Below are 26,516 nucleotides of genomic sequence, written 5' to 3' on the forward strand. Positions count from 1 at the left end.
TCCAAATGCCCGTGTCTGGTTCTAGGATCTAGAAGGACGGCTTGTGTGTGCTCTGCAGAAAAATAGCAGAGCACAGTAGTTTTAACCTTTCCATATTCTCACCGGTGTAGGAAGACATCTGGTTTTGAGTTGAGTGTCTCTACTCCAGTTTGGTTGTTAGCCTATGTTCGGCGGTGATTACCAGAGACACTGTAACAGGCCTTTAATTGCTAACATAAGGATGGTACAAAACATCTGGACAAGTGCTCCACTAAAATGGGGACAATCTGGACACTTTAAGGTTGATTATAATGCCTAATTACGCCTGTTGGCCGGCCTTTTTCAGAGGCAATGCTATTTCTCACACATTCACAGGAGAGACAGGTTCTCGCTTCTCACAGTAAATGAGCCTGCTTCCTACTCGATGACGTTGTTAAGTGCTGCAACTCATCGTAACTGAATATAACAGAGGGACTGTATATCACATGTAGGTTTACAAAGGTAAAAATTTGGTTCTCAAGAAAGAAAAACGCTGTGAAATACTGCTGTAGACTGCATTTAAGGAATCAGAAGCCTATGTATGAACCAAAAACCAATAAGTGATGAATAGTACTTCTACTTGACAAGAATACAATAAACACAGATGCATCTTCGACATAATCTGTCAGAAACTTATATGGAGCATGTAGGGTGTGAAGGGAGAAGAAAACAGGGCCCAGTATTGAACCGAGAGGAACACCACATCAAGTGAGAAGCACATACCGTCAACACAATAAATACCAGAGACTCAGACTTGATGCAAGATACTGAAGCCCATTTTGTCAAATGATCTTCCACAAAACATCATGAATGATGTATAAAAAGTCGGGTTTAAATCCAGAGGAAAAAAAGATGAGTGAGCGAATGAGTCGTCTCTGCGTCTTGACGGAAAAGACAAATGTCCGACCGTCCTCCCTTTTACACTGCATCTTTCTTTTTCTCTCTCCGTCCCTCCTGGATTGCGTCTCTCATTTTTCCAGATGGTCTTTTCACACTCCATTCATTCTCTTTGGACAGCAGGACACTGAGCCTGTGAGGGAAATGAAATGGTATTCGACAGGATCCTCCAAACAGGCTCAACCAGGACAACTGGCCAACAAAATGAATTATAAAATGGTTAACCTGAATCGAAAGGCCTTTTCTTTGCTGATTCAATCAACCTTTTCCCAACAACGTCCATCTTCTTGGTCATGCTGGAACTTTATTCACAAATATTAGTGAGTTTAGTGTTTTTGCGACTTCAGTTGCGCTCGGTTCCGTTGCACACAGTATTATATTACAACCATAAAGATGTGTTAGAAATTAAAGTCCCTGTCTTCATCCTCTGTTTCCTGCTTCACCTCTGTTCCACCCCACACCCAGTCGCGGTCTGTTTCTCATTGCCGCTCTCTGTTGGAGTGCCAGCGTGCGTCAGACCCTCCCCGCGGCCTCTTCAAATAAAGAAGGTCATGCACGTGACTTAAAACCGAGCGCTATTCCAGTAACCATCTTCCTCTGACACAAATCAGGCGTACCGGTCGGACTCCTGTGCTGCGTTACGACCCCTCTCCGGGCCTGTCTGAGTGGGGTCCCTGCATGAAACGCGCTTTACGACTGCGGCGCGTCTGAAATGCAACACTGCTCGCAGGGAGCCCACAGCGCTTCAATTATAAGAACCTGTCCACTCTGGGAGACTCGGCTGTTGCAGGCCATTACGCGACGCCGTTTGCCTGCTGATATAAATGCGTCTGTCTGGGAAATGTACATTTATGACATTTAGCAGGGTGGCTTGCATCAAGAACAGCAAAGAAGAATCGTTTTTTTCCCCCTCATCTGAATGTTATTTCTACTAAAAAGAACAGCAGGTTAAAGTGCAAATACTTGGGAAGAGTAATGCTGACAATCTGTTTGTAAAGCTTTGCATGTTTTCTCCAGATTCTCTTGTGCGGTTGTAAGAGTCAAGAGGGCTGACCCTCTCCAAGTATGATGGCGAAGCGATCTGCCAAGTCCGGGCCTGATCCACTTAAGGTTTGCGGCGAGAGAAACGGACACAAACTTGATGCTGCAAGCGAACGCATGTGGAAGCCGGTCGAATAAGTGAATACTTCTGAAGATGGTGTGTCGCAGAGCAAGATAACGTGCACAAAAACCCATGAAGCGTCTTAGAATTACAGACAACACAGAGAGGAGTCGATTAACCCTTTAATGATTTCATTGTGAAAAGCTTAGACCGGATTTAAAAAAAAATAAAAAATTTCATTCATCATTCGGCACCAAAGAAAATCAAGGTATTTAATATATTTAAGTACTGCATCAAAATTCATGCATTTAGAAGAAAATAGGTTCTGAAGAGCTGCACATTGTAAAAGACGTCTCTGCACAGAAGGGTTCATTTACAGCGTGATACAACATCTGAAAACGTTTGCATTGTTTATGAGTCTGTATGTTTGAACAGGAGGTAAAAATCAGCTCAGACTTCAGCAGATCCTCTGTTTTTATTGTGGTGTGAGGAATTTCCTCAGCTGGCTCTCCATGACTTTTATTTACAAATCAGATGGGTTGTTTTTTTTGGTCCATACGATCTATAGGATTTCCATCTTTTTTTTAAATATCCTCTGCTCCTCTCTTTGCCCCACAGCTTTGACTCCTTTCCCAACATGTCCAAGATCATAGCGTCACATTTTAATTTGTAATTGTGGAGGTTCAGCACTCCATTCAATCATTCCATGGAAATGTGAGCAAAAATGTATGGGGAAAAAAAACCAACCTTACACTGTGTGCTGCCTCTTTAAGAGGCAAGGCGCAAAGATTACTATCCTCGGCGTCTATTTTCAATCTTTATATTTATACACAAGAAATATATCAAAAAATGCAGAAAAATCGGGAATAGTGTGCTGTGACTCTTGTTTATGATTCGGCTAACCGTTTTCTAAAAAAAATGCAAAAATGATGCACGTCAAAGTGAACCAGAGTTTGGTAAAAATTGGAGCACATACACAAGAAGCACATCAAGACGTGTTGGTAAACTCTGGAATAGTGTGCTCTGACTTTTAGTAACGATTCGAGTCCTCAAAAACCCTCCAAAAAACTCAAAAACAATGCAGTCGAAGCAGATGGGACTTTGGTGAAAAACACAAAATGGAGAGGATTTTAGACATCGAGTGGCAGTCACACAAAATTTTTAATCTGAAATTTTCTTGTTTTAAAACTGTTTGCATTTGATGTGCATTCCTCCCCCACACAATTCATGCAATTTAACAGAGTGTAGACAGCGCTTTAGTCAATCTAATATGATATGTATATAAATAATGAGCTGGCTGGACAAAACATTTTTACCTAATTGCATTGTATAGGTAATCCAGACATACATACCATACAGAGGGACTTTTGCCAAGTCATCAGTGTGATTCATCTGCTTAAACAAAACAAAAACTACTTTTTCAGGGTGCTTTTCACAGTGCATGAGTATTTCAGCAAATCTCCACAGGCCCTGTGCAAAGTGTAACTCCTGTTTCAGGTCTTGACTTGTGCAGTCTGTATGTGTTTATTAAAGGTTTGGAGGAGGTGCTGAGAGACGCATAATGCTCGGGTTCAGATACAAATGTGACTGGAGCATCGCCAACTACACTAACTGTGAATGCCATCAAATTACACAAGCCTTTTTTATTTTTTTTAAATTTTTTAAATTTACCTCAGACTTCACTAAATCAAATAACGCTGACGCTCTGGTGGGTAATATTAAAAATAAACCTCCAAGCCGAGACCTCCAGAATATCCTTCACGTCTTATTGTTAAACCACAGAGATGAGTCCAGAAAGGGGAAAAAAAAACAGTTTTCATTCACCAGTAAGAAAAACACCACAAATTCCCCTAAAACAAACCAGATAATTTCTTTCACCACAGAAATGCAACAACCGTGTTCCCGCAGTTTAGCCCACTCCCTCCGTGGTCACTAATGGAGAAAAGCGCCCTTGTTTAACCTCCTGCTTTAATCCCACTGGTTCTGGGACTGGGACCCTCCGAGCTGTACTTTCTTGGAATGATTTGTAAATCTGTGTAATGTGATGGCACAGGTGGAGCTGGAAATCATCGAGGCACTTTTTCCTCTTTTTCTTGACCTAATTGCTAGCAGGAGTTAGACAATGTTAGGGTGTGGTCTTTGCCTTTGACAACAGGAAAATCATTCACTTCAATCAGCCTTTGGTGGAAGAGAGATTTTGTACAAGATTCTGAAAAGAGATTGTTTGTAGTTATTCAATATATTTATTAAATTGTAAATGAACTTCACTTATATAGCGCCTTTCAACTGCGTGAGCAGCCCCAAAGCGATTTACATCGTTCATCACATTCACCCATTCACACACACATTCACACACCAATGGAGGCTGCGGCCATGCAAGGCACTGTCACTCCAATGGGAGCAGTTTGGGGTTCAGTGTCTTGCCCAAGGAGACTTTGGCATGTGGAGATGGGAATCAAACCTGCAATATTCCAATTGGGAGATGACCTCCCATGCCGCCATTATTATTATTATTATTATTATTATTATTATTATTATTATTATTATTATTATTATTATTATTATTATTAATAATAATAATAATAATAATAATAATAAATCTCAGTGCAACAAGTGAGGAATTACAAAATAAAAGCCTAAAAAAAATACAAATAAAAATGAAGGATAAAATGAGAAACATGCAGGTTGCTGGTAAAAACCATTTAAAGGAGGAAAACAGTTTAACTGTAAGTCTTTCTTTCCCCATGGTGATTAAAACTACTAAAAAGAAACAAAACTCAAATAAATGTATTTAAAATTCTAAGGACATGTAAGTACAGAGCTGTCAACTCTGTAAAAGTCATGCTCTTAAGTCAAGATTTGGGGGTGAGTGCCTGAGTTCCTGCTTTTCCACATTAAATATGGTCGTAGACGACTGTTGGGATTCAAGGGTTCGCCTCCGTACACACAGATTCAATATTCAACCTTCAACTCTTACACTTATGCTTTAACACGGAAAGTTTCTGGAACAGTGACTTGTAACATGTTCTGGCTGCGTCTGAGTCGGTCAACCTGATTCTCGAGGGTGTGCTCCAACATTTGTCCATGCTTGTTATGAATGAAGATCTTTGAAGGGGCAAAAGCATGAGCTCAACTTCTCGGAGTGTTTATAGAGTGGATACAGGCGACTCTTGAAGGATTAGGCTGGAGATTGAGGAGATTGTTTTGATTAATAAATGGAGGCTTGTTAAGCTGACTGCATTGTACGGATGAATATCCTTGTGCGCGATGCATTTGATGGACAAATGCATGCGTATGCCTCAGATCTCCAGTTGTAATGTCACAATGTTGGACGGGCCTGCTCCTAAACCCAATAATAGACCCGATGGAAACAATGCAAATGAGGCACAGGCGCACACATCTGTAAAGCATCATGAGCCTCCATTCATATCGCCAGGCTCTTAAAAACAGACAGAAAAGTCATGTGCGAGAATGAAAAGCAGCAATAAATGGTTGAAACCAGAAATCAGGAGAGGTTTCAGGAAAAGCAGCATTGAGAGGTGAGGATGAACATGTTTTATTAGGGTCAGGCCACAGCCAGCTGTCGTGATATTAGAAATTCAAATCAGTTGTTTTTTTTTTTTACATGCTTTTTCTGGGAAAGAGATGGTTTGTAATTTTCTGCTTCTTCACATACTTCTGGTAGTTGTCATTGAAAACAAGGATGGCAGTGTAGCTCCCACTAAATATGATCATGTGTGCATTTTTGGGGTTGTTTTGCTGTTTTCAGCCAATGCAGTGCTTGTATTTTGTAGTCTTATGAATTGAAAAACAACTGTTTTCTGGCACAACGTAACATTTTTCAGATAACTCTCAGCTGGTTTGGACCGTAACCAACATACAGACTGATAAAGTAAACAGGCTTTTGAGATATTTCAGTGTTATCAAGGCCTGTCCTCCAGCACGCGCACGCGCACACACACACACACACACACACACACACACACACACACACACACACACACACACACACACACACACACACACACACACACACACACACACACACTCACACTCACACTCATAGTCGCAACTCTGCTAACTCCCACCTTCTTATATGCAGTAAAAACAGATTCAATAACAAACAACACAAGCATGCTCGGAGATTTTAAATCACCTCGAGCATTCATCAGTCAGCCTATACTTCTTCCAGTACTTTGAATAACCTAAAACTAAATCTAATGTAAGCTTAGTACTAAAGAGATAGCTGAACACTTAAATCACTACATTTATGGTCCGAGAGTACGTTGATCCGAACCTCACTAGATTAGTTGTGCTCCCCTGCTTCCAAACCAGACAAAGAGAAACACACATGATTGCACACATTTGTTCCTTGTGACTAGCTCATTAACATTAACGCATCTTTATACTCAAACTGAACCTAATTCCTACTTTAGCTTTAAAAGTTAATCTAAATGCATTACCCATAACCCACAAAACACACTCCTGGACTTTAATTCAGTTACATCCCAGCCATCTTCGGTCTCCTCTGGTGTCCCCCAGGGCTCTGTCCTAGGTCCCATCCTCTTCATTTTCTACCTCCTCCCCCTTGGCCATAAATTCCCAAAATACAATATAGCGTTTCACTGCTATGCAGAGAACACCCAGCTCTATATTCCCATCTCTTTAAACAAGCATATTCATGTTAAACAATGTTGGTCTGCTGCCAGCCCCTGAATGTTAATGTAGTGTAATGTACAGTGACATTGGGTGTCCTGAAAGGCGCCTATAGATAAAATGTATTATTATTTTATTTACAACATTTAGATAGAATGTGCCTCACAAGCCTTTGTTTTTTGGGATCTTATTTTCAACAAAACTGTTTTATTTCTCTCTAAACTCAAAGTGCTACGGCACAGCTGATGCTAATGACTGTTATTACCCGTAACATTGACCATCAGTGAAAGATCATTCGGGTGAAATGACACGGTGGCGACAAACACTAAAGCTGCCGAATGTTTTTCCATCACCAGCGTAATGAGCGACTTCTTGTTCAGTTTAAGTCGTCACTCATTGTGACGGAACCACAGCGAATTATCACCACGCTCTGCAGTGACTCAGCGTTGCAGAGAGCGCTAGCTTCTTTCAGCTGGCTGTTTTATGACGCGCCGCTCTTCTGTTTTCTTTCCCTCCTCCAGCTGCCGTCAGTGTCTTTCCCAGTCACAGCTGTTTACTATGCTCAGTTAAGCAGTTAGAATAAAACACCCGCTCAACTGATAAAGGAAGTTGCCATTCTGTGAGTTGGCAGCATTCGAATAGGTACCCGTTTCCACCATTTTCTGATTATGGGACAGCACTTTATTTTAAAACACTAGATGTCTTGTTTGACTGTTGTCTGTTTGTCTGAGGCACAAGTAATATGAGGTTTATTAGCTATAAAAAAACAAAAAACAGCCCGTTGGCAAGAAAACTCCAACAGTTTAGCGTTTAGCATGTTGTCCACTCTTTTAGGTGTGTTGCCAGTTAAAACATGTCAGTGCATGCCAATTCGTCCACTCAGTACAGGGTGTCTGCTCTTACCCTTGGCCAGCGGTTCTACTGTATTTCCATTGTTCATGTTTCATTAAATACCAAAACCAGCTGAAACCACAAACATTAGTCGGTTATTGGTTTGCCAGTGTACAAGGCACAGCCTAATTATCATCCCTTAGCTGGCCACTAGTTGGAGCTACAACGCCATCAGATGACAATCTGCCTCCGTGCAGCAATGCACCGTCAAAGCACAACTTAAAACTACAATTAAACAAGCAAAATTAAACAAGATAAACCTAGAAAACCCACGCGTATGCACGTTTGATGTCTTCTGCTGCTAGCCGTGTTAGCTAGCCACGGTCATCTCAACAAGAACTTATTCTGGGTAACAGTTTAAAAACTTGAGGAGGTGATTGCACGGCGTTGAGCCTGGAAACACAGTGAAAGGATGCTAAATGCTGCTAAACAGTGGTTTAAGACTTCAAATGGCTCTTAATAAACGTAATATATTTTTAAACCGTGTCTAAAGAAAACCAAGTATAAAGTTTTGCTCATTTTGACCGTCTTCCCTAATCGTAGACCAGTCGACTCATTAAAAGTTTAATTTGTTCAACAGAGACATTCCTTGAATCCAGTGAACAATTTGTTCTTTTGTAGTTTCACTGAAGTAAACGACTTGCATCTTCGTTTTTATGCTACTTCATCATTTTGACACTAGTTTACTTACAAAGGAAATATGAGTATTTTGTAAATATCTAGTGAGTAAACGGGATCGGGTTGTAGCTCATGGCTGCTTTCTGTTGTTTTTTCTCAAAAGTTGGTCGAGGTTTAATCCGCATTGTAAGCCTAGCTAATGCCGTCTTCACCACTTGTTGGCAGGTAAGAAAGTCTTTTGGGATGAATTACCAACATTTATAACTTGATATACAAACTTTGTGACATGCGTAGATTAATGACCCAATGTTTTAGCTTTGTTCAGCCATTAAATCAGCTGTTTATTCAGTGTCATTCCAGCGTCGTCTTTCAACGCTCTGAATCTCGCGTCCTGCCAAGTTTCCACCAAGAGAATTGCGTCACCTGCCGACCAGCTGTGTTTTAGTGGCGGGCTGATGTTTAGAGAAACAATCTCGCCGTTTCCTCATTTCCAGCCTCTATGATAAGCAAAACTGATCACCCGCGGGCCAAAGCTTCATACTTGACCTCGATCCAAAGCCGTGCCTGTAAAACTCTGTAATCGACAGTTTATTTATTTATTTATTTATTTATTTATATATACTTTTTTTTTTGGTACCTGCAGGACACAGCAGTTCTCAATCTTATCCAGATTGATCTCACCCACATAATTAGCATCAGATCAGATGTGTGTGTGTGTGTGCGTGTGTGCGTGCGTGCGTGCGTGTCTGCAGTGTTTAGCTGGTTTACCTGCACTTGTTTGCTCAATAAACAGCAAGAAAACATCACAAAGCTCCGTTTGTCGTGTCAGGAGCTAATTGGACAGTTTGTGTTGGGACCCTCACCATGTTGTCTCAGAGCACGGGGCTGCTTTCACGCTTTTCTCCTGCACAAACACATATGTGTGTGTGTTTAATGCGGATTTCAGGTGGGCTCTGTGGAGAGTGAATGGAGGGAGTGATAATAAGAAGCCAGCTCCTCGGCCTGACCAGCTGTTTCTCGTCAGGCGGCAGCAGAGGAGGAGGAGGGCGGGAGATGGCGTCACCGATTTAACTGCCGCATCGATTGAACGAGTCCCTCTTCTTCTCAGAGGCCGTGCAGTTGCTCAAATACACAATCCGATCCCCGTCTGAATCGCTTTGCATCTCCTGACTCCAGCTCCTCAGAGGAGTCATTACCCAGAAAGCTCATCTGGTCACGCTCATCCCTCTGTGGAAATGCTGCAGCTATTTCCTACGGACAGCCGTGAGTCCAAAGGGTTCAGGCCTCCGCCCAGCCGTCAAACAGCATTGCAGCACGTTTGGAAGACACTCAGGTTAGGAATCAGCACGAGCTTATGCTCTTGAGGGTGGGAAACTCTTTAAAATCCCATCAAATTTGATTAAATTGCTCAATTTTACAAAAGAATAAAACAAAACCCGGGAACCTTTAAAGATGGGGTCTACAACGTTTCCCATCAAAAGAGCCATTTTTTTTTGTCTCTTTCTAACAAATAAAATTGTTCTGGAGCCAAAAAACATGTTTAATCATAGAAGATCACACAGCTTATAAAGTTATTTTTGTAGTTTTGCTAAATGTACATGTAGTTCATGATGTTTCATGACTACAATTTAGAATTAATTTGTCTGTTTCAGAGTTTGTAGACATTTTTTGTCTATTTCAACTAAATCAGCTCGTTTGGTTGTTTTAGCCATTTTGGCTTTTGAACATATTTTTTCTTGTCATGTTCGCCATTTATCATCATATGACCAGTTTTTGCTCCATATTGAAACATCCCTACTTCAAATCTAAATGCAATCTGATACCTGATTTTTTCTTATTGACTGCATCATGTGGAGGAAGTGTCAAAGTCATAATAAGAGTTATTGATGATGTTTTGCTTCAGTTGGACCTAATGCCTTCTTTACATGGCAGCACCCTGTTTCTACTACTACTACAGCCTTTTTCCTTACATGCTGTATCCAATAGAAGAGTTTAATGGTGCATGGACCTACGTCTCGTTTGCTGGAAGAGATCGTGTTGCTGGGCTGATTTGACGTTCCTCTTATTTCCTTTGATGTTGCCTTGTTACCAAGTATCAGCTATTACTTCAAACTGAGGTTTGGTGTCTATTTATGATCAAAACTATCATTGAAACGAAATAATAGCTGGTTCACGTATCTTTCTAATAACAAAAGCAAATTGATCCATCAGCCCGACTATTTGTAGCTCTTTGGTGTGGTTGGGAACATTTCTACCGTAACGACAACAAATCTGACATTTTTCCTTAAAAACTGATCGCTTGATTACTTTTTCTTTTTTTTTTTTAAGGCTGCATGTTGTAAGCAGTAATTTTAAATGGAAAAAGTCATTAATCACACAGCCGGGTAGTTGTGAATTAAGGAGCCATGTTTTCACACCTCATGAATCATACTGGGACTCCTTCGGGGATCGTGAACCCGAGATTGAGCAGCGGCGTGTCAGTGGATGAAGGGAGGAAAATAAATGGCAGTGTCACAACCCCCTTGGATTCGTGACCCGTCACCTCTTACGAATCACAGCGGAGTGCGAGTTTGGTCCATTAGCGGTCAGTTTGTGGCTGCAGCTCAGAGTTCAGCCTGTACGGTAAACAGCCTCCCCGCTCCTGCCTCACCCCCCCAACCTCTTATTTTTACTCCCACCAGCACACCCCCCCTTACCCTCCTTGAGTCGGCCCCACATTCAACCCTATAATTTGGGTGAAAGATGCAGCGGCTGTGATTTTTATTGAATCCCTAATAATGTGGCTGAGATTTGGGTTTAAAAAGAGGCGACTCTGCCGCGGGAACTCTTCTGGGGCTAGTAGAGCACTGAGACCGGTGCCAGAGTACGGGGGGGGGGGGTCACCGGCTTGTTTTTAACACAGCACCGGGGAAAACACGGGGCAACAATCATCACATTTATAGACGACTCGCCGCTTTCTCGGGGGCAGACGCTGCCAGGTTTAAAGGCAGCCAGCGGGCTACTGGCCACTAATAAAGAGACTTCATCCACTGGGGCTTGTAAATGCCATCCACAGAGCTGTGTATGTGCGAGGGAAGGCAGGATGCGTGCGCCGTGTGTATATATTTAAGAATATTGCAGAAGTATGGGTGATGGATTCAGTCTGCTAATGAGGCTACCTTAGTGTGTGCGTCTGTGTGTGCTGATGCTTTGCATCAAAGCTCCCCGGTGCAGCTTGATGACTCAAGCGATCGCCATCTAGGGCATCGTGTCCTCCCTCATGAATTTTCACTGAATCACTTCGACTAATTAGTTCCCAAACATTTCTGTTTTTGTTGCCGTTGCCAAGCGACGGGACTATGATTAGCGATCATGAAAGAAAGCCTATTTGGTACTTTTCAAGGTTGGCCGAGTGACGTAATTTACAAAGCTGTTATTCATCCTTCTTCTCTATCAGGAGTACGTCTGAGTGACAGACCCAAGGTTTTGCAATGCAGACGCTCCGCTCCAAGACACGCAGATATGTCAGATGATTAAAAATAGTATCTTTATGGCCGCATTGCGGGTTTGGAGCCAAGGTGTTGTTCAAATAAAGGGGAACAAATAAAAGATGTATCTGGAAAAGGAGTTGAATATATGGTGGTAATCAAGTCAAACCTGCATCCCAAAACATTATTTCACAAAACGCTGTAAGCACTTGGGAATGGCAGCAGAAAATTGATCCATTCATCTTTAAAAGTGATTTCATCCAAGTTAAGGTCGCTGGAGCTGATCCCAGCTGACTCTGGGTGATTGGAGGGTTACGCCCCTGACAAGTCGCCAGTTCATTGCAACTGCACTTTAGAAAGTTGAATGTTTTCCTGGTCTTGCTCCTCGGGTAGAAATTCAGATGCTCAACACATCACAGTCCCCATTTCTCACTTTAAAAAAAAAAAAAGTATCAAAACGGGGCAGTTTAGCACTTGGACCATTTCACAAGAAAATCATGCTTTGAATGAATTTGTGCAGAAAAGAGTTTGGGATCTTATTAAGCTGTTTTTTTGCTCAAAGTTATGCCAGTATAACTCAGACACCATCATCAACGCCATATCAAAGATGCTGGCTATGGAACGTTGTGCTGGCTACAAGCTGGATGATCCCTTCACTCTTCAGCTTGAGGCAGTAACCTGAAGTCTGAGCTCTTTCTCAGCTGCTTCTGGAGCTCAAGACGGGAACATCACGTCTGCTCTGGATTTAGAGTTTAAAAAGGTGGCCAAACTATCCCGAGATCGGCTGCGGATTTGGACAGTAAAGCAGTCGTTGAATCAGGATATTGTGATTACAATCGACCAATCAAGACCAGCCTTTCTAAATCCCCTCCTATGAACCTACAAGTTATGGTCATGAGCTTTTGTTTAATGCCAAAAGAAGGAGATTGAGAAGTTCAACTCAAAGACACAGTGGAGTTGCTACATGGAGAGGAGCTGGTTGAGATGGTCCAAGCATCTGATTAGGAAACGCCCTGGTTACTTCCCATTCGGGGTCAACCAGACATGTTCCACTGGGAGTAAGCCTTGAGGTCAGTGGAGGCTTGGGCTTCCCTCAGAAGAGCTACAGGAAGTTGCAAAGGGCAGGGATATTAGAGCTTCTTTGCTCTGCTTTGCTTCCTTTGCCACTGTGACCCCACGTAGACTAGACAAGAAAGAAGATGGACAGATGATTGGACACGCTGAAGAAGGTGACACTGAGACACTTGAGACTATAGATGAGAAAAATTGCCAATTGCTTTTGGTGTTATATATATTGGCAGAAGTCAGAGTGCCTGCCGGTGTTTGTCCTCGCTGTATCTTTTGGACTGAAGAGATGGTCAAAAAAAGTTTTCTTTACGGTAAACACCTTATACCAATGGCCTTCAGGACACCCATGACTGCCAAAATGTTACTTCTTTTGAAAATCACACAAAATAGACAATGGTTTTCCGATCGAATCTGTGAAGTGATTTTCAAGTGTTTTCTCAATGTAGCACCAATGAAGTAAGAATTTCTCAAATTGTCTCAGTTTTTAAACAAGATTATCAACCAAATATGACAAAATCCCCAAGAAGAATCTCCCTTGTATGCTCTGTAATGTTACTCTAGGAATTGTGAACCCCTGAGCCTCTCTTTCTCATTACTCCTCAAATAGTCAATCCATAAGTTCTTACACAGGATATGTCATGTAGCTTTAGACTAACTATATCATCAGTTCCAGTATTAAGTTATATTTCCATTACGATAAACTTCCTTCTGACTTTTACAAATCGTTTTACTAACATCCAGTGTTTCAAGGGCCCCCAACTGCAAAAATGTTCACTTTAGGTGGAATAGGTTTGCGCCGGGTGAAAAATTGCTCTGACATTTACACCGTGGGGTCGTGTAAATGCAGCAGTGGAAACACAAACTTGCAGCAGGCCTGATAAAGTGCAACAGTGCCCTACATGTCAGCTCCACAGTCATCGCTCTGCGGAGTGTAACTTTTCTTTCTGAGTGGGTCTGTTGTGTGTTTTCAACCTCTGGGGTTCCTCCAAACTTTCTCACGTTCCTCCACACACACACACACACACACACACACACACACACACACACACACACACACTGAGGCAGCGGTTGCCCAGCGCTCCCAGGAGAGTGGGATTGGTTACAGCTTTGCTTGACTCGTAGTGGTGACACTGCAGACACTTGACTCCTCTGCAGAGGTTAGTTTGAAGCCTGAACGGCCTCCTCGGCCGGCAAGCCGCACGTCCCACTCCCAGACACAACACTCATTCTGAGCCGCTGAGTGGGATTTGACTTTTCTCACACTTGAAGTGGCGCTGTTTCGCCAGTCCGACCCTCGGTTCCCAGGCCCGGTGGACCACCCTACCCAGCACAGCTGTCTTTAGTTTAACCTCCTGGATGATCCTTCCACTAATCCGCCTGTAATGATACTCTAATCACCGGAGAGGCACCAACACGGTCAAACCTCCGACCCCCTGCTGGATTCTCCACTGGGAACACGACTTCCTCAATCTTCTTTATGCCCAACGCGACCTTCTGAAAAACCTTTACAAACACAAAAGATGTTTGCTTTTTTCGAATAGTTGCAGAACTTTGGAAAGAACAGCTGAAGACAAAGAGTCACTTTTGTAATGCCAGCCATATTGGCTCCATCTTGTTTCTTGTTTCCATGGAACATTGAAAACCAAGTTTGTTTTCAGCAACAAATATTTATGTGCCATTCAGCTTTAAATGCCCCTGCAGCTTGGAAACTTTTCTATCCAGTGCATAATGGATATCACAACCATCGGTTGCATGTTTGAACAGTTTTACCAACCAAGGATGATATTATCTTAACAGTTTTCTGTGAAAGCTACTTTGGGTAAAGGAAATACGCTTTCTCTCCTACTCTTGTTTTGACATCTCATGACTGGTCAGATTTATCTTGCATCTTGACCTCTGGATGAAGAAACATTGCTGAGGCTTTGCATGTGGAAGCAGCACACAGGCAGACAACGTGTTGAGCATCTAAAATCCTGAGTTTTCAGCTTTATAAGCTTCAGAAACAGTTGGATATTTCTCTAAAGCTTCCAGAGGTTAACTTTGTTTCAAGTAATTGATATGAAAATAGTTAAAATAACTTTTGGTCGAAAGGTGAAGCGTTAAAGAAAGAAGATTTTGGAAACTAACCCTAACTGACTGCAGCCAAAGAATAATTGGGCACAGTGTTCTTCTTCTTTTTGTTCTCAGACTTATTTTATTCTTTTTATTTGAGTCAGGCAATAGTTTCTCATGTGATTTGGTATTTATGTGAGCTAAGCCTCTCTAAAGCCCTGTTTGCAGTGAAAAAGAATCATTTTCGCATTTTCAATCCAGAAAATGTTCACGTTTTTGAATATTTTGAAAACAATGTCTAGTCACATGGAAACGGCATAAATGCTGAAACTGATCTCGTCAGCAGCCCGTGCCACGTGCTGGCACTGTTGGTTGTTTTTGTACTGAAAGCACACACACATGCCTGAAGAGAACAGTACCCCATAAACATTAACAATGGTAAGTACACTATTACGACGCCTGTCAAAATAAAACTACCAAGTCTCAGGAGAATATGTACTTGGAGTCATGGCGCTCTGGAGGAAACTTTGTTCTTATTCTCCATCTACTGAGCATGTGCAGAAGAACTTCAAAGTTCCACCTTGGTGTTTTTATCGGCTTCGAGCACCGTTTGTCATGTCAACAGGCCCTAATCTGCAAGTCTCCTGGCTATAGTTGCACAATAAAACTAAAACAGAAACTAGTATCAAGAATTTTCACACTTTCCACAGTGTCAAATAGCTTTTTTTCCCCCCAAAGATGGTAAAACATGAGGCTGATGGTTCACATAGCCTCAATCTGCCTCAGCAAAAAGGTGATTTCATAGCTGGGAGTTGGAGACTTCCTGGAAACCAGCAGCTGTTTGGAAAGTTAATGCTTTCATTGAAGCATATGTCAAGTATATATAACTCCATACATGTAACCGTAATATTTAGATTGAGCTTTTTTGTTTTTGTTGAGATTAAACAAACAGGATGTTCTTATTCTTAAAACAAAAAGCAAACACGCATTTTAATCTGCCAGCACTCTTTAGTCCAAGATAAGTTAACGGTTCACAGGCAGGCCTTTTTTCTTTCTGTCACAGTATGAAAGTGGCATCAATATTCCAAATCTAACTTTCAGCAAGAAAACAATGAGGAAGATTTCCTGAAGTGTTGCGTTGTTCTTTAAATGGAAATCCAAAAGCAGAGAGTGACAGATTTGAACAAGCTGCAGTGGAAAGCTTCCGGAAACGACTTTGTGAAGGCCTGTGTCCGTCAGGATGCTCCTTAAACCTCAGTGTAGAATTACTGTACATTCCTCTGTAGTCTGTCACTGAAAACAAGGCAGCTGTCCCACCTTTTTTTTTTTTTTCCCCCATCTGGACATTTGAAGAACAGCATTCCAGTCTCAATTTAATGCGCCACAATTTCTGTGTCTCCTTAGTGGCCCTGGAGTTGCGTGACCTCCGACCCCCGCACGCCAGGAAGTCTTGTTGACGTTGTGAATGGAGAGACATTTGGTCCGCCGCCCGTGGCAGCCTCTCGGTGATTGCCAATGAAGCAGCGCCGTGATTTACTCGGGCCGGTCGCTTCCAAAAATAAGCAGAATAGAGTTAAACTTGTCCTTGGCAAAGGAAGACATTTGATTCCTGATTGTGCTTTGGCCAAGAACATCTCTCCGCTGCCTCCAGTGTACACAAACACAGACGCACACACACACACACACACACACACACACACACACACACACACACACACACACACACACACACACACACACACACACACACACACACACACACACACACACACACATTAGCCCTTTCAGTGTGAGTCGTTGTGTAAGCGCTCGCTCAGACCCAACATGTGTTGTGGCTCATCAGGCCAGAACATGGAAACTATGAGTGTCTGCAGATGTTGAGCAGGGGATGAGATGTTTTTTTTTGTTGGTTTTAACATGCTTCCTCACACTCCACTAAGACGCCTCGGTCTTATCCCGCAATCACCATGGCTTAGAGGAGGAGCTCATAGTCTGCGCAGTTCTCACTGTCCGTCGCCTCCCATCTCTCTGCAGTGATCCTCCTGAGGATCAAGGCTACCAACCGCCGGATGAAACCTTTGAAAATCGTCACATGGAAAACCCACCTCAACCCGAAATACAGTGTATGTGTAATAGCCCTGCCCCCCAAAAACCTGATAATAACGAGACGGAATCCAGAAAACCACCAAACACACCATAAATAGGGCGAACACGCATCTCGGATTCATTCGGGGGATTTGACCCGGATTTGGGCCGTGACGTCTGCACAAAACACAGTTTCTATGATGAGTAGGATTCAAATGCAGTCCAAGATGGATACTAATTTGGTCTAATTAGATTTTTCCACCTGACTTTCAAGCTCCTGAAACTCAAAATCACTCCATTTGCGTAAACATTTCGTGAATCTTCATCTTTCTTAACTCTGAGGGTCGGATTTATGTTCATTAGTGATGCTGTAAGCACCTTAACGATGGAGCAGCTCAGCTTGTACAGCAGGTCATCTTCAAATCCTAAAGGTTGGCGTATTGATTCCCATCACACACTGTGCATATAAATGCCGTGGAACACCCAAGTTGCTTCCAACCAAACCTTGTTTAGACAATTTATGTTCATGTATTTGGAAGGGAGAAGACAAAAGTGAAAACCAACCAAATATGGTCACTCGGAAGGGGAGGAACTGAACGGAACACCAACAGACAATTTTATGGGAAGAGAATTCTTTAAATCTGAGTGGGCAAACACAGCAGACAGTGCCAACCATTGATAATGCAATTAACAGGCGCTCATGCTGTCGGCCGTCGTGACTAATCTTCAAATGTCACAGTGGCCACAGAGGAATCCGACCGCAGGATCCCCGTGGTAATCGTGTCGGCATCCGGATGGGCCTTCGTCGCGAACCGCCACTCAGAGGCTTTTTTTCACCAGACGAGACGTGTGGGAGAAAAAGCTCGACCTTGGAAACTTTACATTAAGCCCGCGGTGTTAGCGATCTCTCACCATTGTCCTCATGTGGGCAGAGGTTCTCACGCTCCCAACCGCGCTCACACACACACACACACACACACACACCCACACCTGTCTGTGCATGTTAAGAGTCCGGTCAGTCCGCCGAGAGGCTCCCGGGGTCGTGAGGTCACTCTGTGGACATGTGCATGCACCTTTTTTATCGACCGAACAGTTGTTGTGTCTGCTTTGTGTGAAATCTGTCAGAGAGCTTTCTGAATAAACCATCAGTCCAGACCTCGGTGTTTCATTTCGCTCAGCTGCTGCACCAAATTTCTTTTGGATGTACGGCCTGCAAAGGTTCTCAGGCCAAATATCTGCAAAAATATTCTGTGCTTCTGGCCGTCATGGGAGAGACCTCACGACGTCTCCACTTTCTTGTATTTTCCCGTCAGTGGTTGCCATGAGAAACTTGTTCAAGATATTATATTTTACTCAGGTGCAGATCCCTGGAGAAATTACTGAAGGGATTAGATCCACAACAGTCTTGAAAATCCTGCCTGGACATGCTTTAAAAAAAAAACCATAAATTGTATTCAAGAGATTATTTCAGCTCATTGATTTTGGTAGAGTAGATGAAAGTGCTAGGAAAAGTTCCACCTGGTTTTACACGACTGATTTCCCCTGACACAGAATTAATAATTGTCTGAATATGATCATAACACTCAGCTGGTTCTAAAATATTTAAATAATCTAACATTTCAGTCAAAGAAAACAGCAGTTTGTATCAAAAAAGAGACTTATTGGTAATTCAAGAGAAAGTAGTCACATAGGACAAACAGCAAAGGTCGTAAATAAACTAAAAGTCGTCTCTGAAATAAATGAATATCAAAACATCTGTTTCCTACATCTGTCCTCACAGCCCCACAAATTTATAGAAATACTGGCCAGCATTGCACTGCTGGAGGTAAAATTCCATCCCTAGTTTCTTTGAAAAGAAGATAACTGTCTCTGTTTACAATACTTGTGGACTGTGGACAGTGATGATCATATAATATCTCTAATGTTGAGTGAAGTTTGCTGTTTATTTCTAATTAAATAGCAGAAAAGTTTTCTATCATTCTTATTCCAGATTAAAAAAAATGTTTTTTTTGGCCAATCATAAGAACAAAACAAACAACAGGAGGTCACCAGGAGTCAAACTATTTCAAAGACTCAACCACTTTAGGTACTCCGAATGTGGCCAACCTGTGTAGTTGTCTCGTTTCAGGAGCTTGTATCATTGATCTTATTCTTAGTCTGCTAGTTTATCGATGAATAATTTAATGTCTAAAGCAGTAGATTTAATATATATTTCTTTATTTTTTTCTAAATATATGTTCATAACGTTTTGTTCCTTAGGAATGCAGTTTTAACTGAGAGACACCCAAAACCATCCAAGTTCAATAAAGATCATTCCAAAAAAACTTTTTTTTAAAAACCATCTTTAAATGTTTAAGTGGAGCATCAATCCAGTTTTTGTGATCATACATCCAAATCGTATGTAGTTGTGTTATGCAAGGTAGCCTATTAAGTAAGTCAATTACATATTTTATCTTATCATTTCAGAAATTTCAGTACCAGTATTGATGACTGGTTCTCTGTATCTAAGAAGGATCAATACATTGACTTGTATCCTCACTAAAAATCAGTTATTATAGATAAACTATATTATGTCTGGGAATATTTAGAGTGATCAGGTTTTAGGTTAATGTGGTATAAATAGTGAAATACCTGAGCAACAATCACAGGAACTAGACTATTGATGATTGGGTGATGGATAAGGCACCAGTGAGGGTGAGGATCTCATGTGGGGTCCGCACAGTGGTTAACACTCTTGTGTCACATTGAGAAAAATGTTAAAGGTTAAGGCAGGAAAGGTCATCTGTGGCATTTGGTCTCACTAATATTTCTCACTCTGATTCACAAATAATTGTGTTTGGGTGATTGCGGTACTCCAGGTCTTCTAATCCAACGTGCATTATGTATTTTCCTGTACTGATTCTGGCTCCGGGTCGATGCTAAGATGCAGTCGATGGCTACAACAAGGCCGTCAGCGGCTCTGACGTTTCTCGCACCGCGAGTTACTGAAAGGCTTACATTCTCTTGTACTGTTCCTGTAGTTTTTCATTGCCAAACCAGATCCCCACTTGAACAAACACAGACAAGAGTTGAACTTGAGACACCCCGTCTCATTATTCTTTCACCCTCTCCGGTCTCATGTACCGTCCTCCTCCTTCCCACTGAGGACCCTTATGCAACCCAATCAGAACACTATTTAGGGAAATGAAGTTAAATAAACTGTGATGTGAACCGAATCCAATTTGAGACTCTTATATAAGAATGAGGTTGCTTCATAGACGAATGGCTCTTGGAAGGGTCGCAGATTCCCAAGGTCTGTATTTATTTTCATTATCGACTGGAACAGCCTGCGAGTGTCGCGCACAATAAGTACAAGCAAGCAAAACCAAGAGAAATTCATCCAGACTCGTTTAACCTGAGAAGCGTCACTCCATAAATCCTCGCAGTTTAAAATATACACAGGAGTGATTGATTTTTCTTTTCTTTTCAACAAACAATGAATTAACAGTTTCCCGTGTTGATTAGCTGACGACGGAAAGCTCGTGGGCACTTGCTCACATCGGTTCACATTCTTGGACGTGGTTGCACAAGTGCACAGACGTGTTCAGACAGAACAAATACACCTTGAGGCGTCAACTCGTAGCCGTTCGAAGCGCTACGTGATTTTGGTTCAGGGTTTTTTTTTTTAACGTGAGGCTGTGACGCACAATTCTGTCAACATTTAGCACGCGCCACATTTTTGGCTCCAGGAACATACGCAGATCACTCTGAGGAAGTGGATTGATTGCAGCTGTAACATAGATTTAGCGAATGAAAGGGGATAAAATAAATTAGGGGCATTTATGTATCCACCCATATTTTCCTACATACTTTATCCTTTACTAGATCCCGTTATTGAGCTACAAAGCCAGACAGGTCACCAGTCCATGACAAGGCTTTATATGGTGTCTATAATAAAAGGTCTTGCTCAGTCAAATACAGTTGTGGATTAATTCAATCGGTTCATAGGTTTTGCAAAAGAGTGTTGGCCTGTAGGAAAGTAGCCTAAATCACTGTAAGTCCACCCATGCTGGGAAATAGCTGGGAACTGATGGTCGATAATGACTTCATGAGACTTTAATTTTATTCCAGGAAAATGAAGACTGAGAAGCTTCTTTCAGTCCCAAGTGTGTCTGTGGAGATTCATGAAGAGCTCCTATCAACTCAGTGAAGCAGTGAAAAAGTTTATTAAAGTCATACGTCATCGTACGGCCTTTGATTAAAGAAGTATTTTACATTATCTCAATATCTTACACATTACATTAGAAAATGGACTACATAAAACCAACCAGATCTGCCCAGAATTCTGAAAATACAAACCCAATAACTTCATATCTAAAGCACATATACAGGTATGACTCATTTGATGTAATTGTGGGTCGAGCCCAATGAGGAAGTTGGTTTAGGTTTATCTGTGGAACAAAACCAGGATTAGTAATGAGAATAAATGCCTCAGTATGGGTCAATCATACCATCAAAAGACCATATTTACAATGTGGTTTAAGGTGACCAAGATCCTAAGAGTTCATCAAAAGTCTTTCTTCAGTTCTGCCTATCACCTGGTAGCGGTGTGCCAACAAGGAAGAATATATGGGCAAATACTAAGTACACGCTACCCTAGAATTCTGTACCCCAGAATAAAGTGCATAGTTGTATTCAGGATGAGCGTGACTAGTTTGCAAAATGATTAAAGGAATTATGCCTGCTGCTTCTAACTATGCTCAAGCTGGGTTGCGGTCATTTACCCAGAGACGCTGCGATCCTGAATGAACGAGAGTGAGCCCTCAAAATGTGCTTTCACACAACCTTATTAAAGTAAAAGGCGTCAGGAAGTTAATGAAAAACATTTAAACCACATAACATTTCAAGTGAAAATGTATCGTTTTTGCATTTCTGTTTGAAAAATGACAATGTTTTGAAAACAATGTTTTCATATTGGGCCACTAGTGGGTGCTGTTGTTTGTTTTTGGAATGAAATCACACATACATAAAACAAACTATAAACATTAACTATAGTGAGTCCAGGGACATTCGTAAGGACAGACGACAAAGTTGCGTTGTCATTCCGGGTGACTGTCAACTATAAAACTACCAAGTCCTTAGAGAATATGGGCTGGGAGGCGGCCATTTTTTTTATTGTACATCTACGGAGCATGTGCAGAACAACTATCCACTATGGCTGTGTTGCACATGCACAGGAGCCGCATTTCTGCCGTCTACATAGAGACAGAGCCCGATCGTTTTAAAAAAGTTGCGTTTTGTCCCCCGTTTCCTTGGCGACAGAGTCCGAGGGTTTTTTAACAATTTTTTTTTATTAAGTTCCACCTTGGGAGTCGTTTTCAATAAGCTGCATTTTCAGTGGCCCTGAGCACCGTTGTCGTGTAACCAAAGGTTTTCACTGAACAGGCCTTAAACTCACTGATTGTGGTCAAGCTGTTTCACGTCCATGTTTTCTGAGTATGTTTCTCTTCCTAAATTAGTCCTTTGTGTGTGTTTGCGCTCTTGTAATGCTCTCAGATGGGAAATTGGCCGGAGCGTCGTTAAATTTAACTGTCAGTGTCATTACTTTAATGGTCACACTCACAGGAAGTTGTCAACACAAAATGAAAATACAAAACCTCCACTGTTCAGTTTCTCTGTTGCGCGATGATCGTCGCCTCAAAGGATGACCCTGTGTTTCGCACACTCAAAGTTTAGTTTTCACTCAGTGATTTTAAACGGTGTGGAACGTTCAACAAAATGAACCCGACTCGTAAAAGCAAACTGTCTCCAGCAGACGCGTCTGGGTGTCAGACGGGCAGTGTGTGGGGTGGAACGCACAGGTGCTCCTACAACAACAACAGGAAGTAGCTTATTGTAGTTTGGCTGCTCATTTGCCCCACTTATTAACACCATCCACAGCTGCAGCTGGGAGGAGGTACTTAAACATCGTGTCAAAACATCAAACAACCCCAGTGCTGTTATGAGGTAACTCTGCATGATCATCCTAATTAAATGGACTCCCATTATACTTGCTGACCAAGGCCATCACAGGGATTCACTTTAAAGAGAAAGGAAAAAAAATACTTTCTAATTATAGAAAACAATTATTAAAAAAAAAAAAAAAAAGTATTTTAAACGTGTGACATTTTGCATTACATTAACCAGATGACAAACGGGCTCTTTTGGGCTTGTTAAAGCTGCGAGAGTGGAGGGATAAACTTGTGGCTTTGAGAGGATCCAAAGCAACCAAATGAGCGTGAGTCATGTCTGCTAGTGTGTCGTAAAACAGGTGAAGTATTCTGCTCTTGTTTCCAGACTGTGTGTGGTAGGGATGAACTTGTGGCTTAGAGTGGAGATAACGGTGCCAGAGCATTACAGGAACGAGTCACGCCTCGCACGTTCGTGGAGGTTTTGCACTTTCTGTATGTCGGATTTGCGTGAGATTTAAGGGGTAATTTGTAAATTTGACCATAAAAGTCACGCTTGGAAATGTGTGCTGTAAGTTTGTATTATACATGCAACCAAAATGTGTATGTTGGAAGATTTACAGATGAAACGTGCAATGTGTTTGAGCGTGCAATTTAGCATGCTTCACATGGGATGTTAGTAAATCAGTCCCTGTGTGTGGTGGAGATGAACTAGTGGCTTTAAATTGACATAATCGATATCAGTTGATGACTTGAAGTCAAAAACCATAAGGAGGTCAGCAATGATATTGAGATTCCGTTAGAAGACAATGACTTTGTGTGATCGAGTCAAGTCATGCCTGCATGTGTGGTGTAAACGATGGAGATATGGGTGACTCTCATGAAGCTTTAATGTGCAAGTCTGAGTCATTTTTTTCCCCCCAAAATGTAATAATACATTGAATCAGGGCAGTGGCGTCCGAGAGGTTATTGAGGTGGACTTGAATCCGACATCTAACGTGTCTCCACTGTGTGTCCCTGAGCAAGAAGGCGTTGTGGGCCAAACTCAATGAAAAAACCATTTCTGGGAGGCAGCCGCCTCACAACATCATGAGATTCTGCCCTCTGTATCCTCAGTCTGGTATCAGGTAACGTCATATTCGGTTGTATATGAGGAGGATGTGAATGTCGAGGTAAAATCGCAGTGTCAGTGCATAAATGGGAAGTTGTGTGTACTTTTCGTCATTTACATTACAGAATGGTACGCTCCTCTTTAAGATGAAGTCCAACACAAAAGATGCACATGGGATATTCTGACAGACTATAGTAAAGTGCACTTCCGTGTCCTGTAGAGCACATGTCATGCATTATGAATCGATGTGTTTTCGACGTTGCAAATGAGCTGTTGCATCCCCCCCCCCCCCCCCCACCCCCAGGAGAACCTGCAGCTCAGATTTAGTGCTCCCTCCTGAGGGCCGCTGAAATTAACGTCCAAAAATGCTTCGTAGTGATCTGAGGAAGTACGTTACATTAGACTCCTGGCTAATGCCGAGACAGAAAAGTCACAGACGATGTGAAACTGAAAGAGTTACGACGTAGAACTAATAGGTTGTGTCCAACTTTAAAAATCGTGGGGGAAAACAAATGAGAAGGTTTATCGGTGTGGGACGTTCTCTTTGTGCCTGTGTTTCAGAACGAGCTATGGCTGCTCTTGGCTCGGCGCTTGGCCGGATCGCCTCGCGGTGTCAGTCTAAACATTGACATTGGCGACGCGGCGAGTGGCTGGAACAGATTGGAGAAGGAGATTAGCCTTTTCCCAAAGACCGACTAAACTACTTCCCATTTGCCTCGCCGACAAATGACGCGGGACAGAAAAGAGCAGGAGGGGGAGAAGGATGGTAGTAAGAAGAGGCGTGAGCTTCATGCACATCTCCGTCGACACCCCATTTTGGCCTCTGTGCGAGCCGTTCAATAATCCTGCCCTCTTTATAATAAGACCTGGTTCCCAAAACAAACGTAGCAGAGTGACCCTCGTCCTCACCGCTGGTCTTTCCTCCCTGCTATTACTGTTATCTTTGTATATAAATACCAAGGCGTATTAATGTGCGACTCTGATCTATAACGCAGGAGTAGCTCAGCAGGAGCATTAAGAGATGAGGCCGTGTTTATCTGTTATGTAAGCATGACGAAGCCCCAGGAGACCCTCGTGGTCCACAGGACAAAAACATCCATCACCCCCCGTCCCGTCCCGTCCCGTCCCCCACCCCCACCCCCCATCGCCGACGCCCCTCCCTCACCCGCTGCACTCTTCCTGTAGCTGAGCTAAGCACTGATATGTGCCCGGCCTCGTCCCGCTGCCCCCGACCTTTTTGCCCAAACCGTGCGGATAAGGAAGTGTCGGTGGGAACCGGTTGGGTCAGGTCAGGTCTCCAGGCCTCGGAGTCCTGCATACGGACCGCCCGCCATCTCTCCCCATGTATCGAGAACCTCCACATGTGTTTCCTGTTGTTTTTCAGGCGAGCGGCGCAGCACAGGCCCACCGCACCAGAGCAGGTTTTTTTTTTCTTCCTCAGGCTTTGTTTGGCCTGGCCTCTGGGAATGGCTGACATTTAGGTGTGTGTGACAAAGTACAACCTGCTGTGTGTCACAGCCAGTACAGTAGAAACTCAAACTCTGCTTTCTCTTTCGTCTACACATCCAATCTGATTGCTTTTAGATTTATAACCGGTTATAAGATTACAGCTACAACAGAGATGGAGAAAAATTCAGGCAAATGTGCTGATGTGTACTATTTTGCTTGATTCTATATATTTGTTACTCCTATAACTGTTGGCATGGTCATATGATCTTGGCTTAATCTCAAAATTGATCATCAATATTGGCAGAAAGGTTAATCTATCTTTTAAAAAAAACCAATCGATATTGATTTTGAAATCACATGTCACAGCATCTTAACGCCATACCGCCTTAACTCCCTCCACGTTTGAAGCACAATAAGTGTGTGTTGGACTGTTCAGGATTCTCAATAGTGTATCATGGACGATTGAGAAGAAAGAAACTACCTCAGAGTCCAAAGTAACGCCACAAACAGTCCCTCATGCTCTGCCCATTAGTCCTCCATTGTCATGAGCTCCCATCGCCATTGAACGGTAAAGTCACTGTAGAACAGCCAGGAGGATGAGATGCATGATACAGAGTCCCCGGGGAACGGGTAGAAATCAAGCACCAAAAGCCTGTAATTTGACACCTGGGTGTAACGTAAAATGTATTGTGACCACAACAATTCGACATTTAACCCTTCATAGGTCATTCATTGTCATACCGCACGCAACAATGTCACCTCAGGACATGTTAATACTTTAAACTCAGTATAAATCACCACGTTTTCCAAATTCAACATGATAATATACAATGAAAAAGCATCATATGACTTTATATGATCTTACTTAATATATATTTAAAACATTTTTTATAACAAGTTATTTATCTTGGCTGATTTTCCCATTGGATTATTAGTAAAAAGTTGTGAATGTGTTATTGAGAACCAGTGTCAGTACTCTAAATATGATTTTTTTCTGTAAAAGCCTTTCTCAAACACAACTCTTCGTAGTTTAATTCAGATATTTGCAAGTTAAAGGCATCAATCACACAAACTGGTCGGAAAAAAAAGCTTTACGAGAGCAAATAAATCAAAATATACTAAAAGAAGCACCAAACTCAATGTTTATCATTTTTATCATGGATCATCTGTTTGGC

The sequence above is a fragment of the Lipophrys pholis genome (genome assembly GCF_963383615.2).
Source record: "Lipophrys pholis genome assembly, chromosome: 15".
Taxonomy (NCBI): Eukaryota; Metazoa; Chordata; class Actinopteri; order Blenniiformes; family Blenniidae; genus Lipophrys; species Lipophrys pholis.